Raw genomic sequence first — 16,227 nt, forward strand, 5'->3', positions numbered from 1 at the left:
TTTATTCATAGAGGGTTGCACCTCCTTGGGAGCTTTATGCAAAGATATAGCAAACTCAATTACATGTATTGGTTCATGATACACATTTTCATAAATAAGTTTGTTCCTTATGAACCAAAATCCCCATGCAATTGCAAAGAAAGATGATAGATCCTCATGATTGCCTTCTTCCTTAACTAAATATGCCAAGTCCCAAAAAGACATCAACTGATCAACTTTTTGTACATCTGGAATATAACGATTCCAATACTATCATATTTCTTTATAGAAAGATATTGCATGTGAAAAGTCCTCCAATTGTTGTTGACAGAAAGTACTTTGTCTTCCATAGCTACATGTCTCTTGTTCAGATTGTGAAAGGTTGGTAATCCATCATGATAGGCCTTCCAAGAAAAAATCTTTATTTTGTTTGGGATTTTCATCTACCATAATCTCTTCCAAAAAGAACCTTTTTCTGGATTCCAATGAACTTTCTCCCATATACTGTTGTGATCTGTTATAAAACAACTTATAAGCACTTCTTACAGAATAAATCCCATTCTTTTCTTGATTCCAAAACCACTTGTCTTCATTGGCACTGGGATAGATGATGATCTTTAAGATTTCTACTGCAATATTTAGATTGGAAAGAGCTCTAGTTTTTTCAACTTTCCACCACTAAGTATTTTCATCAATGAGAGAATCAATAGTTGATTCTCACCTCTTGTATTTACAATTTGTGCCTCCATAACTCATTCCACCTTCTTTCTCTTCCATTTTCGGCCTTTTGCAGTTGGGCTGGTGATGAACACCGATAGTTGGCTCTCATCCAAGGGTAATTTTACTTGTTTTGAGTGTGTCTCTGAATGGCCTAGGCCCATAGACTCCTTCTAACATTTATGGGCATAATCTAATCTTCCAGATTCTACATTTGAGTCTTCCCCTATTTATAGGATTCCACTTGTAGTTCGGTTACTCTTGATTTCAACCTTCCATGAACAACGACTATCTTTTCAATAGTGGATATCTCGATAGCATTTGTAATTGAAGGATTACAAGTTTTAAGCACAATCCCAAGATCACCTCCTTCCAAAATCTCCTCCGTATTTGAACAATATGAAATTTTTGCCCCTCCTATTTCATGACATTTACTGCTCGTCGGAGTAGTCATCGGAGTGTAGTCTGATCCATTTTCTTGTGATGTTGTCGTTTCTCCCATCTCTAATCACTATAACTTCCAGCTCGTAGCCATTGCCCATAAGGAAAACCTTCCGTATCAAAAGCTTCACTTTTTACCTTCCACTTCACACACTCCCGATGGTTGTGCCCTAGTTTCCATCAATAGTGGCAGAAATCTGGTAATCTCTCATATGTGAATCGGACCCAACAAAGATTGTTTGTTCCAATATTTATTTTCTTTCACCGCTGGAGAAGTTTCATTATGTCTAAGCAGATTTTAACTCGCATAAATTCACCCCATTCCAACTCCCCTTTCTCCAAATCTACTTCCATAACTTTGCCCAAAAGAACTCCCAATGAGATGGCCAATATGCTCATTGCGTGCCATTAGGGGCAGATCATGAATATGAACCCAGAATAATGACTCTATTATTCGAATTTGGTGCACCTGCTAAGTGCCATCAAATTCCTTAATCAGAACTAGATTTTTATCAAACGTCCATGGCCCCTCACATTGCACCCTTTCCTTGTCTCTAACATCCTCAAATTCAACCAGTAAAAACACCGACCCTAGGTCTCGAAACCTGATAAGCTTCAGAAGTCTCCATATCTTCCTCATTGTTTGCTTAGAAGCCTCTCTATTGTAATGTTTCATTGTGAGAAGTTTAATGATCAAACAATTTTTGCCTCTTGTTATTGCATCTTCCAAAAGACTTGTCACTACTTGAATCTCTTCCTGCTCTTGTTCCGTAAAGGACATCTTTGCATACAATTGTTGCAAGTCATCCTACATATCAAACACTATCGAAAAAGTTAGAAGACCTATACACGGACAGGATGAAGACCTCTACTCAGGAAAGAGCCATAGAGGATTGGTGATTCATAACACCTCAACCATTGAATGAGTCTCTGTATGATATTTCTTGTGTGCACACTTGACGTGTAAAACCCAGCTCATTGCCAAACCCACGTACGTGGATAACGTCTCTAGGTTCCGTCACACGAGTTCACGCCATCTTTCCCTTCCCATGCACGTTTCCCTTCCCTTTGTTTTAGGTTTGTTCTGTTTTCTATTTATAGCCTATATATATTTTTTCTCAACCCTAATTTCATTTCCTCTGTTATCTTCACGCCTCAGCCACCCCAAGCCGTTCGGTCATCACTCTCCACCGTGAAACTCCGTCCAAACCTCACCACCGTGCTCAGCCATACGAAGTCGCCGCCCAACTTCCCTGTGGCCAAGCTTTGCCTTCCTCTGTTTTGGTAGCCGAAAACAGAGCAGTTCAGCCCCTTAAGCCGCTACTATCATCCTCCATCGAGAGCTCATCCTTGCGGTGACCCCACAGAAACTGTCAGCGAGGACTCCCCATCACCCCGGTCCGCCGCACGCCGCCTCAGTCCCTGGTAAGCTCACACCATTTCTAGTTGGTTGATTCTCTCTCGGTCTCTCCCTTATTCTCTAACTGTGTGCCTCTCTTGCTCGTCACTCTCTCTTTCTCTCGCAGCTAGTGACCAAGCGCACCCCCATCCGCCGTAGCCAACCTCCAGCTCCACACCGTCGTGCCCCCATCTCCGTAAGTGCTACCATTGCCTTGGTTTTCCATGGGTTAGTCCCTGCTGTCGCTCACATATTGGCCTCCATTGGTTTTTATTTTTGTTGTGTTGGTAGTTGCTTAAAAGGGGAAACTATGTGTCTTGGGTGTTTTGGTGGATGAAGGGTGTTATTACTCTTTTGCCCTCTTTTTGTTTGAATACATCAACTGATGGTGTATTTTGTGTTTGAATTGAAGGCCGCATGTGATTTTTGTTTATTTAGACTTAGGCACATGTGGGTTTATTTTGTTAAGTTGGTATTTTTAAGATATTGATATTTTTCTAGGAATGGTTGTTAAGTAAATACTGATAAATTTTTGGAATGCTCAGTAAGTGCAAAATATTATTTTTGAATCCTTTTAAAAGAATTTTTTTTTTATTATTTAAACAAAAGTATGAGTTTCTACTTCTAATGATTTTGATATAGTTATATTATTTAGTATTATAAATTATAGTAAGATCTCAATTGTAAGTAAGTTAGAATTAAATGTTTTAGTCGAAGTTATTAAGTTGGATATTGATGAGTTTAGAAAGTGATGTTGGTATTTTAGGAATAATGAGAATTTTGGATTTGAGAGAAATAAAAATGGATTATTTTGGAAGTTTTAGGCTTGAATATCGAAATACGAGATTGATTGGAAATTTATAAAAATTTATGTGATTATCTTATAGGTGACGATTAATTTTTGTTCGGCATTGTTAAGGAAATTTTAGAAAAGCTAAGAAGTCCAGGTATGCAGGGTTCCTATGTTAGATTTGTATAAAAAGAAATTAACTGAAGTTGGTTTGTAAAATTGTGCATGTTATTTTAAAAAGAGAATGTGAAAAACAACCTCAATATATGTTTTGCATTCAATCATGAAATATATATGAAAGATTTAAGAAATGTTTTTGACATGAAAAGTATAGACATGAGCAATATTTGGCTGTTTCTGAAATGTGCAAAAGAGCGAATATGAAAAATTGAGATTTGTATACATGTGATATGAAATATTTTGGAACTGTTACGAATGTGTTCAGCACGTGGTCTGATATGATATGGATATGAAAACCTTTGGCATACTTATCTGTTTTGATTCTGATTCTAAATATGGTTTTGATATGATGATATTGGTTCACGTGATATGATTGGTACCAACATGATATAATATGATATGAGTGCACCCACTTTGGAAACAAAGTGGTCTTTTATGTGTTCTTTCCTGTGTGCACACTCGGGGCTCCGATATTGAAACAGGGGAAGTTTCACCATATGATACTACCTGGTTTGGCCACCGAGGATAGCACAACCCTACCAGGGAGTTAAACATGATATATGACATGATACGATATGATATAATAAGATAAAGATGTGTAGTTATGGTATGCCAAAGTGGTTTTTTTTTTTTTTTAATTTGAAAATGGCTTATGAGTACGAAAAGATTTAATAGTCGCTCTGATTTTTCTGATAACACATTTTGAGACATACATATGAAAAATGAGATGTTTTATTTCCTCATACCAAACTTTCTAAAAATGGCTCATGTTTACATACTCGTATATGTTCTCTATTTACTAAGTTGTGGATAACTCACCCCCTTATTTTCTTATATTTTCAGATGACATTGATTGGGTCAGGATTAGAAATTGAAGCTCGTCTAGATATGGATAGAAGGTCGATTTCCGTTGTTAGTAGAAGGGTATAACTTGAGTAATTGAAGTACTTAGAGTTATTTGGACCTATTGAGATTTAAAGATATATCGTTCTATTTCGTTGAGATTATTGGAGAATTGCGGACCCTTTGGTTTATGTTATTTTGTAATGATGACTTATGGAGTTTGTATTTTGATTATTTGGATAATATGATATTGTGTGCTATTTATGAAATCCTTGGGGTTTTAGGTGCTTGGAGAGACAGGTTGGTAAGTGACAGGTAGTAATTCTCCTATCCTTCTGGGTACGGCGCGTTACATGACGTGTAAGAGTGTTCATCTGGGTTCCAGACCAGGTATCCAGGCATACTCAGCCCATGTATACCCGAGTTATAACCCGAGCTCGGTTTCAAGATGAATTTGGGTTTTTACAACTTGAAAATCCGGGTTCCAGTCTTCAACCCGGGTTTTTTTTTTCAATAAAAGCCTATAGTATTAAATTTTTTTCAAGAAAAAAAATAGTACTGAAATTATTTTTTTTAATCTAAAAACCTATATTCTATTACAATTTTTGTAAGAAAAAATGTTGAAAAGCATATTTTTATATTTAAAACAATTATTGCCTTTTTAACTAAATGCATCTTAAAAATAATTCAATATTTATCATGTAAAATGCATGCAATAGTGCAATTCACTACATATTAAATTACATTACATTACATTACAAAACACAAAATTATAATATATGAAAATTACAAAATGCTTCAATTGAAAGTTTGAAACTGCCATCTATTCAGCTGCCGTTGTGCCCTTTAAGTGTTTAATAATTGCAATTGCACATCATGAGAAATTGGGGAACCTGAAAGAATAAAATGATTTCTAAGAAATGTCGTACTCTTAAAACCAACAAAATAAGCTCATTAGTTTCTACATTCAATCTCTTCAAATCTCTTGGTTTTCCACTACCTTGTTCCCTTCATGAATAATGGTGACCTCACAAAACTCTGGTGCATTCTTATTTACAAATTCTCCTTTTCCCATTTTTTTCACCAATCTCCTAAAAAGAATGAAATTTAATTAACTAGTCAAATGCCAAAGCTATTGATATGTAGTTCCTCCTAATTAGGTTCATCTAAAAGCTCCAGAGACATGCAAGAGAACAGTTATGCACCTTGGCATCATTACACTAAATTAAGAAATTCCTACTCTAGATCCCGTCCTCATCCAAATCAGAATAATGTACCTAAAAGCTAGGGGTGTACAAATAAACTGGGAAACCAAAAAACTAGTCCGAATAGGCCCAGACTGGTTCCCTTTTTTTCAAAACCAGCTGGTACCGGTCTGGTTCAAGTTCTACACTTTTTAGAACCGGACCGGACCGGTTCAATATATTATATATTTTAAATTAATTTTTTTAATATTATATATAATAATATAAATTATAATTATATATTATAGAATTTATAACATAAAATTTTACTCTTAAATATGAACATTTATTTGATTATATGCTTTAAATATAATATATATATATATATTAATAACATTTGACGAACTAATAAATTCTCAATATATTCCTTTTGATAAGTACATTAGTAAATTAATAATACTAATATACATTAGTATATAATGTATATTAATTACAATTTACATTTTATGGCCTAATACTAATAGTCTAATACTATGTTACTATTAGTAATATACTTTAAGTCTATATATAAATTAATATATAAAATACTAAATAATAATATATGAAATAATGATATACTAAATCTAATACTATTATAAATATTAGTATTAGTATACTAATACTATCACTATCAATGATATGGTATACTATTAGTATTTTTTTTATAGCAGATTTTTCTTTTCAGTTTTTATAGCATTTATAGTAGATTTCTTTTTATTTCATTTTCTATAAAGTAGATTTTTTCTATTTCATTTTCAAAGCAGATTTTTTATAGCATTTACATAACAGAGTTTTCTATAAGGCAGATTTTTATAAACAATTTTTTTATAGCAAATTTTTAGTAAAGTAGATTTTTTTTTTTTTTCTAGAAACAGATTTTTTATGACAAATTGCCTCTTTATTAAAATTGAAAAATTAGACCGGAACTGGTAAAATCAAAAGTACCAGTTTAAGAGGGTAAGCGGTGCATAATTGGTTTTCAAAAATACAAAACCGGTGCATATCGGTTTGGTCCTAAATTTTATCCAAAACCGGACCAAACTAGACTGGTTACGCCCCTACTATAAGCAAAGAGAAATAACAAGAAAAAATTGTTAGCTACACAATACATGTTACTAAGTTTTTCATCAGCCCATAAAAGAATGCTAACTATTCATCAATTGCACATATTATCATTCAAGTTTGTTATGCTTGCCATTATTTCATGGTTAACTTCAAACATACACAATAAAAGAATTATCAACAAGCAGCAATGCAAAGTAGAAATACTATCAAGTATTTTTTACAGTTCACACTTTTATAATGCAGCGATTTTTGTAAGTCTGTCAAAACAAATTAGTTACCCAAAATGAACATACCCAATTCCATATTTCATATTATTCATACCTTCTTAAACAATGATGAACTAGGTATATACAAGATTTGTATGACCTGAACAAAAAAATAAACATTAAAATAGATAGCAACCCACTATATATCTTTTAATGCACACACATATATGTTGATCATACAAATAAAAGAGCTGGCTAATTATGTAAGAAGAAAGTACTTACTCTAGATTTTTTTCAGCATGAATGGGAAGAGAGACTCACAACAGCCTCTGTTGAAGATGAAGCTAGATGATCAGCTAAAAAAGATATTAAAAATTGAGTTAAATAAATAATAAACTGAGTTATATATATATTAAAAAAATATTTCAAGTTTCAAACTGACCTTCAAGGTCCATTGAATGTACGTATTCTTCCAACTCCCGGATGTCGACAGGTTTAGTCCTTAACCAATTTTGGGTGCAAATGAGGGTTTCGACAGTTTCTAGAGACAATAAACTCCTAAAAGGATCCAATATGCGTCATCCAGTACTGAATGCAGACTCTGAGGAAACAATGAAAATTGGGGTGGCTAACGTATCACGTGCTACCTCAGCAAAGACGGAATAATTGGCGGCATTAACTTTCCACCAATCTAAGATATCAAAACCGAGCGAATTATTTACACATGCCTCAGACAAATATCTCTCTAGCTCCAATCTAAACTCCATAACACCCCACTCCTCAAAGTATTTTTTGAACATGATCCAAAATTTAGTTGGAGGCCGTGTCGGCTCATTAGAACTCTCCCCAATAGTAGTGTTTGGCCTCCCTTGAGCCACATTAGAACTCCCTCCACTAGCCACACGAAATGTGTTATACTGCTCGATCAAGGTGGGATGAAACTAGTAGGTTATTGTGTATATGTGAATGAAAGGGTTGGAAGACTCCCATGCTCCTCCATATCCACTGGAATAGACAAGGAGTGATAAAGACCAACCCCCTGGGTTGTACAAACATTATAACTTATAGAATCTTCTTCTATCTGTTATTAAGTAATAAACACCACCAAACATAATATAATAAATAATCAAATACTAATAATCAAATATAACAAAATAAATAATCAACCTAAATTTAATTGAAATACATTTAGCAAGAGCTATCTATATCATTCAGAAATTCAAATTCTTAGCAACTTTTGATGAACAATAATTTTTGCCAGGCAATAATGACCACTGAGAAATATGTTTTTATAGGGCTAATAATTAAGACTCTTATAAGTTAATAAAAAAAGGAAATGAGCAAACCCCCAATGTGATTTTACATGTTTTCAGGAATCACCACATGAAGAGTTTTGCTCGAACTAAGTTAGATTCCAAGTACTCATGCTGTGGGAGAGGCATGTCAGCTCAAGTGCTTCGTTATCCACAAGAGAAATGACCGTAATTGGCCATATAATATGAAATTGCTAAATGAAGCCCATTTTCAAACAGTTCAACAACACAAAATGGAGAAGAGAAAGTGGAAAATAATTGGATGCTCGACCCAAATGATTAGATCCAGCCAAATAATAATTAGATTATCAAAGCTTAATGCAAAACTACTCTCTTCTCTTATGCTATAGTTTGGACAGAGATGTAACCTAACACTGTGTAATAACCTAACAATCTGGGCCATGCAACCATCTCTCCATATAATAAAATAAATCAGATATCTTCCAAACCATGCCACCATCATGATACCAAATCTTAACTTTAAAGAAAGGTCACAACAAGAGTTATCAATAAAGAAAAAACAAAGAAAAAGGTCACGACCCGAAGTGGAGAGGAAATTACACAGCATCTTTAGAAGGTGCAATATATTTTGCTTCCCATGAAATGCAGAGGAAATTTTTTAATTTTGAGTCTTGAAATTTTTGAGTCTTGGCAAGTGTTTAAAAAGTTCTTTCACTGGAGAACCACTGCCAACAAGATGTAATGCGGTACTTGGGCTATGCCTACCTCTCTCATCAATAAAATTCTTCTTTATTGTTGGAGTATGGATTTTGGAGACTCCCACCATAAATAAATGAAACTGAAGATCTAATCATTTAATGCTATAGGAAGACTGCTGTGGGGGATAATACCAAAATAATATTGAATAGAAACAAAAATTAAAGCTAGGTACGGTGCTGTATTTTAAATTGCCAAAGATTGTACGTGTTGTTGATTTCCCAAATCCCCTTATATTCAACTGTTTTGCTAGTAAGTGGATTAATGAGACGAAGACATCATGAGGTGATAGTGAATTAACATATATTGACACTCAAGATATCATTAATTGTAAATTGGACAGCGAAAGCAAAAGGTTCTTTGAATGGGGGAGAAAGGTCCTGCAAATGGAAGTTTCATCTGCAATAATTTAAACTTGTGACAACTACCAGTAATTTAATTATACAGATATATCATGTATTCTTTTGGAGCCAGTCCCTGCACGGGTATTGTTTTTAAGCAGTCTTAACATTGGATACCTTTATCTTGTGTTGTATCAGTTTTATATCAAAACATAATACAATTAACCTTCTCTGTTTTTTGCTTCTTTTCCTAAGCATTGAGCCCATCAAGGAATGACATTGTGGCAAAAATTATAGTTCATTTATAAATCTAAAGTCGTCTAAGAATGTAGACTATGTTTTCTATTGGAAAATCCATTTGGTCACTTGCCTATTGCATGCATCAAAGGCCACCTTTTTTATTTATAGCAATCGAAATGGACAAGCATTATAAGCAGCAGCAGAATCCAATTGAGACTGACACAAAACTAACCCAACACAGAACTAAAACCTATGCAAACTAAGAAACTAACCCTGCGAGCCACTTTGGAATGAGAGAGATGATGGGGTCACGAGAAAATGCCACAAGCATTTACAAACTCAATCATGAAATTTGAGCATAAAACAGACCCAAATCGGAATAAAATGAAGAGAACAAACTTTGGGGTCACGAGGATGACAACGATGAAGATGATGGGGTCACAAGGATGACGGGATTTCTTCAATCGACAGTTCGGCACTGAGGGAGGGAGGCTAGGGTTTCTTCAGAACAAAAGAGAGAGAGAGGGGGGGGGGGATACGCAAATGGGCAGGGTTTTTAACCCTTGTGTCAAAACATTGTGGTTTTGGTTCTTAGGTTTGGTTTAAAAAACAACCTGTGTACCAGGTTTAAAATCCGGGTCTTTGCCCAGGTTCGGTCCAGGCCGAAACCCAGAACTAGAATCTGGTTTCCCGAGTTCCGGATCAGGCCAGGAAAAAATCCAGCCTAGAAGAACAACGCTATTGACGTGCCGAATTTAAAAGGGGAGGATTTCACTTCTGTTTCTGCTCGGATTAACCATCGGAAATAGCATAACCCTTCCATGAGGGTTAAATATAGTTTCTATTATGTTATGATGTTGTTTCATTTATGCTTATTCCAAAAGTCTTTTGCCTATATTATTATTGTAAATAAGTGTTTATGAAATATCACTATGTCATATTTTTAGATTCTGTTTTGTTTTGGATTCTGTAACTAGCTCATGCTTATACACTAGTATTGGTTTGTTACTTGCTAAGTCATTGGATTCACCCTTTCATTTCCACTACTTTTTTTTTTTTTTTTTTCAGATGGCTTTGATGGCAGTGACAATTGGAATAGATGGCAAGTGACAGAATTATAAGCAAAATGTGAGATAAGTCCCAGGATACGAGGCATACAATATAGAAAAATTTTATTCATCATCCTCACACACCGCATTTTTTTTTAAGTTTATTTATTTATTTATTTTAAATTAATTGAATTTTTATATTCATCATCCATATTTGGTAAGAGAAAAAATAAAAATTATGTTTGTTGTGTAGTGTGAGGATGATGAATAGAATTTTTCATATTATATATGTATATATATGATACAATATTGCATCAAAATTAGGCCTGCAACCTGAGCTCAAACTATCGGATTTGTGCCCGATCCGACTCGAATATCACTATTTAAGGCGCCAACCTGATCCGAACCAGTCCTTCAAAATTGGATCGGGTCGAATCCGTATGACCAGCCCGACTGATCTTAAGAAAAATACATAAATTTAAAAAAAAAAAGGCCTTTTTGCCGGAAAACATCCACTTTTAGTGGAGCAGGAAGGAAGATGACTCCAATTAAATAATGCGAATACAGAACATGGACGGCGAAGCATGGCGTAAATGGCTGAACAAACTGGGCAAGAACACCAGAAAAAGCAGCACCAAAAGCCCAGCTAGTGCTCCTCCTCCTCCTTTACGAGGCCGGTTTGAAACCTCACCATCCCCAATCGATTTATAAGATCAGATCAGAAACTGAATTTTCTTTGCTTCACTATTAAAACCCTAAAGCCCGCTCCACAAAAATGAATGGAGGAAGTGAACGGATAAGAGCTGTTTAATGAGTTACGTACAACGATTAATGCCAATAATACAACTCAAGTCACAGTTAGTACTCGACTGACACAGGTAGAGACACAATTAGCTGCAGTCGAGGATGTGTGTAGAGACCTCGCATCATAATAGTTTTTATCTTTTATTTATATTTTCTTTTGTTGTAATTATGAACAATATATATGGCATTTTGATAATTTGCTTTATTTGGTTGATTAATATATATGTGGTTGATAATATTTATTTAACTAAAAATCTTATTTAACGTAAAAGAAATTATTAAAATATTTTAAAATTAATTACATGAAATTAATTAATGAATTTGTATATATGATATATATTTTTTATATTTTGAGTTTCGTACCGAGATTAATATTATACCTTCGAATGTATAAATGTGGTGCTTGAATATGTTCTAACTAAATATATTCCGTTCGAATGGTTTAGAAACCTTCCCGCCAGGATTTGCCACCAAATATTTTCCGTTCGAACACAACAAATTCTTGTTCGAACATTTTTGAACTTTCCCCGCCATAATAAAGTAATTATCCGCCAAATTTTACTGTTCGAACGTATTTTTTCACTTTCGAACGGGAAAAATTTTTTGAGACGATTTAATTCGTCACAGAACATACTGTTCGAACGGTTATTTTGACGTTCAAACGATTTTCTAAATTCATCGATTTTTTGGGACAAAATTTAAATTTCGTCTCAAAAAATGACTTTTATGGATGAAAAAAATTTCGTCCCTAAATAATTTCATCCCAAAATCTCAAATTTGTTGTAGTGACTGAGAAATATGTTTTTATAGGGCTAATAATTAAGACTCTTATAAGTTAATAAAAAAAGGAAATGAGCAAACCCCCAATGTGATTTTACATGTTTTCAGGAATCACCACATGAAGAGTTTTGCTCGAACTAAGTTAGATTCCAAGTACTCATGCTGTGGGAGAGGCATGTCAGCTCAAGTGCTTCGTTATCCACAAGAGAAATGACCGTAATTGGCCATATAATATGAAATTGCTAAATGAAGCCCATTTTCAAACATTTACAAACTAACCCAACACAGAACTAAAACCTATGCAAACTAAGAACCTAACCCTGCGAGCCACTTTGGAACGAGAGAGATGATGGGGTCACGAGAAAATGCCACAAGCATTTACAAACTCAATCATGAAATTTGAGAATAAAACAGACCCAAATCGGAATAAAATGAAGAGAAAAAACTTTGGGGTCACGAGGATGACAACGATGACGATGATGGGGTCACAAGAATGACGGGGTTTCTTCAATCCGTAGTTCGGCACTGAGGGAGGGAGGCTGGGGTTCCTTCAGAACAAGAGAGAGGGGGGGGGGGATACGCAAATGGGCAGGGTTTTTAAACCTTGTGTCAAAACAATGCCGTTTTGGTTCTTAGGTTTGGTTTAAAAAACAACCTGGGTGCCAGGTTTAAAATCTGGGTCTTAGCCCGGGTTTGGTCCAGGCCGGAACCCAGAACTAGAATCTGGTTTCCCGGGTTCCAGATCGGGCCAGGAAAAAATCCGGCCTAGATGAACAACGCTATTGACGTGAAGAATTTAAAAGGAGAAGATTTCACTTCTGTTTCTGCTCGGATTGGCCATCAGAAATAGCATAACCCTTCCATGAGGGTTAAATATAGTTTTAGTTATGTTATGATATTGTTTCAGTTATGCTTATTCCAAAAGTCTTTTGCCTATATTATTATTGTAAATAAGTGTTTATGAAATATCACTATGTTATTTTTTAGATTCTGTTTTGTTTTGGATTTTGTAACTAGCTCATGCTTATACACTAGTATTGGTTTGTTACTTGCTAAGTCATTGGACTCACCCTTTCATCTCCACTACTTTTTTTTTTTTTTTCAAATGGCTTTGATGGCAGTGACAATTGGAATAGATGGCAAGTGATAGAATTATAAGCAAAATGTGAGATAAGTACCAGGATATGAGGCATACAATATAGAAAAATTTTATTCATCATCCTCACACACCGCACTTTTTTTTAAGTTTATTTATTTATTTTTTTTAAATTAATTGAATTTTTATATTCATCATCCATACACCCCACATTTGATAAGAGAAAAAATAAAAATTATGTTTTTTGTATAGTGTGAGGATGATGAATAGAATTTTTCATATTATATATGTATATATATGATACAATATTGCATCAAAATTAGGCCTGCAACCTGAGCTCAAACTATCGGATTTGTGCACCCGAATATCACTATTTAAGGCGCCAACCTGATCCGAACCAGTCCTTCAAAATTGGATCGGGTCGAATCCGTATGACCAGCCCGACTGATCTTAAGAAAAATAAATAAATTTTAAAAAAAAAAGGCCTTTTTGCCGAGAAACATCCACTTTTAGTGGAGCAGTGGAGCAGGAAGGAAGATGACTCCAATTAAATAATGCGAATAGAGAACATGGACGGCGAAGCATGGCGTAAATGGCTGAACAAATTGGGCAAGAACACCAGAAAAAGCAGCACCAAAAGCCCAGCCAGTGCTCCTCCTCCTCCTTTACAAGGCCTGTTTGGAGCCTCACCATCCCCAATCGATTTATAAGATCAGATCAGTGTTGAGTATTTGGAGTCTGGTTCACGCCGCTCGAGCGAAGCGTCTAGCCGCTCGAGCGAATACAAGTCAGAGAGCTTCGCTCGAAGAGAGCTCGACAGACTGCTCGAGCAAAAGCAAGTCCGAGAGGTTCACTCGATGACCGCTCGACTCACAGCTCGAGCGAAGGGAAGTCAGAGAGCTTCGCTTAAGGAGCCGCTCGACTCACGGCTCGAGCGATTGCGGGAAACAGGTTCGCTCAACGTGGGCTCGACACGCCGCTCGAGCGAACATCATTAATTCTGCTGAATTTAGGGTTTCCGCCGTACAACATATATATTGAGTTGTTGTTTGACTTGTACTGTATTACAGTGAACAGTAGCCGTTCTACACTATTGTATTGTTATTTCTCAAGAAATAAAAATTCTCTGCAACTCCTGTGGACGTAGGCAATTTGCCGAACCACGTAAATACTGTGTCGTGTGTGATTGCTTGTTTTTCTTGCGTCTATATTCACTTTATTGTCATCGCATTACACAACAATTGGTATCAAGAGCTAAGGTTCGGGTCTGAGAAATACGATGGCTGGAGAAGAAGTGAAAGTATCGGGGATCGAGAAGTTTGATGGCACGGATTATGGGTATTGGAGGATGCAGATAGAGGATTACCTCTATGGGAAGAAACTCCATCTTCCATTGTTGGGGAAGAAGCCGGACAGCATGTCAGTTGCTGATTGGACTCTGTTGGATCGACAGGTCCTGGGGGTTATTCGTCTAACCCTGTCGAGATCCGTTGCACACAACGTCATCAAGGAGAAGACGACTGCGGATCTCATAGAGGCTTTATCAGGTATGTATGAAAAGCCGTCAACAAATAATAAGGTACATCTGATGAAGAAGTTATTTAACTTAAAGATGTCGGATGGTACGTCTATTGCACAACATCTGAATGATTTCAATACTATCACAAATCAATTGTCGTCCGTTGAAATTGAATTTCATGATGAGATACGTGCACTGATACTATTGGCATCACTGCCAAACAATTGGGAAGCCATGAGGATGGCTGTTAGCAATTCTGCTGGTAAGTCAAAATTGAAATATGATGACATCCGTGATTTGATTTTGGTTGAGGAGGTGCGTAGGAGAGATTCAGGCGAGACCTCAGGTTCGAGTTCAGCTCTGAATGTCGACTCTCGGGGGAGAGCACAAGACAGGAACTCAAATAGAGGCAAATCAAAATCAAAGAATAGGGGCAAGAGCAAGTCAAGAACTGGTCAGCAGGCAATTTGTTAGAATTGTGGCAAAGCTGACCACATAAAGAAGAATTGCAGAAATTCCAAGAAGACAGAGAATGATAGTGCTAATGTGGTAACTGAAGAATTACAGGATGCACTATTGCTTGCAGTTCATAGTCCAGTTGATGACTGGATACTTGATTCAGGGACATCCTTCCATACATCTTCCCATCGGGAGATAATGCAAAACTATGTTGCAGGTGACTTTGGAAAGGTGTATTTGGCTGATGGAGAAGCTTTGAACGTAATTGGAATGGGAGACATCGACATTGTACTCCCTAACAAGAACAAATGGACCTTGCAAAAGGTCAGACACATTCCTGAGTTAAAGAAGAACCTCATCTCTGTTGGGCAACTTGATGATTATGGTCACTCAGTGGTGTTCTCAGATAGCACCTGGAAGGTCACCAAAGGGGCATTGGTACTGGCTCGGGGTAAGAAAACTAGTACACTCTATATGACTACTAGTTTAAATAACACTATTGCCACTACCGTTGCAGAGAGCACAGCAGACTTATGGCATTGCAGGCTTGGCCATATGAGTCAGAAGGGCATGAAAGAACTTCTGTCTAGAGGCAAGGTACCAGAACTGAAGTCAGTTGATCTCAGTATGTGTGAGAGCTGTATTATGGGGAAACAGAAGAAGGTCAGTTTTTTGAGGAGTGGTAGAACACTGAAGTCAGAGAGACTGGATCTTGTGCACACTGATGTGTGGGGACCTTCCCCAGTGGCATCCCTTGGAGGTTCTCGCTACTATATTACATTTGTTGATGATCACAGCAGGAAGGTATGGGTCTATTTTTTGAAACATAAATCTGATGTATTTAATGTGTTCAAAAATTGGAAAGCCATGGTTGAGACTGAAACAGATTTGAAGTTGAAATGCTTGAGGTCTGATAATGGTGGTGAGTATATTGATGGTGGGTTCAAGGAGTACTGTGCAACTCAGGGTATCAGAATGGAGAAGATCATTCCTGGGACACCACAGCAAAATGGAGTTGCTGAACGTATGAAGAGAACCATAAATGAGCGTGCTAGAAGCATGAGGC

Source organism: Juglans microcarpa x Juglans regia, chromosome 4D, assembly GCF_004785595.1.
Source record: "Juglans microcarpa x Juglans regia isolate MS1-56 chromosome 4D, Jm3101_v1.0, whole genome shotgun sequence".
Classification (NCBI taxonomy): domain Eukaryota; kingdom Viridiplantae; phylum Streptophyta; class Magnoliopsida; order Fagales; family Juglandaceae; genus Juglans; species Juglans microcarpa x Juglans regia.